The sequence below is a fragment of the Etheostoma spectabile genome, chromosome 6, assembly GCF_008692095.1.
Source record: "Etheostoma spectabile isolate EspeVRDwgs_2016 chromosome 6, UIUC_Espe_1.0, whole genome shotgun sequence".
Taxonomy (NCBI): domain Eukaryota; kingdom Metazoa; phylum Chordata; class Actinopteri; order Perciformes; family Percidae; genus Etheostoma; species Etheostoma spectabile.
Genome location: NC_045738.1, coordinates 17838662 through 17840298, shown reverse-complemented (window position 1 = coordinate 17840298; position 1637 = coordinate 17838662). Strand labels below are relative to the sequence as shown.

At 45.4% G+C, this 1637-nt stretch overlaps 1 protein-coding gene across 1 annotated transcript in view; it reads right to left on the bottom strand.

Annotated features, from left to right (window-relative positions):
* LOC116691441 (ubiquitin-conjugating enzyme E2 E2) overlaps nucleotides 1–1637 on the bottom strand; it is a 26418-nt gene that overhangs the window by 5474 nt on the left and 19307 nt on the right. The gene's annotated exons all lie outside the window — the stretch shown is intronic.

Here is a 1637-nt window from a genome sequence, read left to right as displayed (position 1 = left end):
TTCAAACAGAGACCCATAACATGTACACTAAAGTTCCCTGGATTTGGGCTTGAACTGTGGTCCGCACCCTGAACAACTAAACCTCCCACTGTTTATGTTGTCTGCCTCGACTCACATTTGAGCTTGACATCTGTTTAGTTCTGACACTTGACACCACTGTTTGCCCCTGCTGCTCCAATCACCAACATCTGGCCCTCCTGACCCTCCAGAGGAAACCTCTAATGAGCCTTGGCATTCCCAAAAATCACACAGGGGCAGGACGTTATAAATAACTAACCACTCCACCTTCGCAGACACAGAGCTCCTCTTCTGGCCTGAGTTCAGAAAGAGAAACGAATCCACCTGGCATACTTGTCAGCTCTTGTTTCTCTTTCAGAATCTTGAGAGTTTAGAAAAGCGAGTCGGATTCTGGGTCTAAAACTCCCAAGCTTGAGGTCTGAGTGCATTCAGCAACTCAGCTTCACTGGAGCATTTCTATAGTGAGGGAGTGTAAGGCAGCTAAAGGCCAAAGGGTGTGGTGTGTGTGTGTGTGTGTGTGTGTGTGTGTGTGTGTGTGCGCGCAGGGGGGTTTGGCTGCAGATCACAGTGTGTCGGAGGGGTAGGAGGTATTGGAGGGGGCGGAAACACTCAAGTCCCTCTGGCAACACAAAGCTGGGCCGAAGCCTGTGGATTTGTTTGAGTCTGCTGTCAAACACAGAGCTGGTGGTTACACAGCACAAAGAGCGAGAAAGAGTGAGAGAAGAGGGCGAGTGAGCATGGAGGGGGTGTCCATAACAGAAAGAGGGGGGGAGAGAGAAAATGAAGGCCAAGTGAAAGGGTAACAGGGTGCACTGCAAACTAAAGGGTGATTGGCCCTGACAGTCTGCATGTTCAATAATGACATCCACTCAACATCCTTAAAGTACTCTGCAGACACAAAAAAACAAGATGACGCTGAGAATCGAACACGACCCCCATTGTGAGTGAAAAAAGAAAAGAAAATCACGATTCTCCATAAAAGAAAAGCGTAGCAAAGTGCAAACCAAGCTGTATAGAGTGTCAAAAAGCTTTAGTGCTGACCCTGAACTTCCATGACACCAGTGTGATTTAATGTGCTCTACTATCGTACTTTCTGCCCATACGCTGTCGTCAACATGCATTAAAAAGTCCATCTATCCATTCATTTTCTGCTCGGGGGATCCCAATCCCAGAGCAGTCGGTACTGGGCCATGAAACATTTGCTATGATGACACAAAGTTAATTGGACAAAAAGCTGAATAATAATTACATAACTTTATCAGCCATTATAGGCTATTTAGTGGGATTACCTTGAGCTTGGCGCAATCTGTCTGCACGGCATTTTTCTCATCACTCCCTGTCACACCCCCGAGAACAATAACATACACAAACACAATGATTTTGAACTAAAGTCCGTCGCAGGGCTACTGGAAAAAACATGCCCCATATAATGTAAGATAATGAGAGTCTTAGAGAGTCCCTAACCGGCTATATTCTAACTCATTTAAAGGCTTATTTGTGTGTTGGGAGAATAATTAGAGAGACAGGTGTGTGAACCTGTGAAAATAACTAAAGACCCTGTGAGACGCCATAACTTTTACTTCCAACTGATGACTGATATTGTCAATATTAAAGACGGT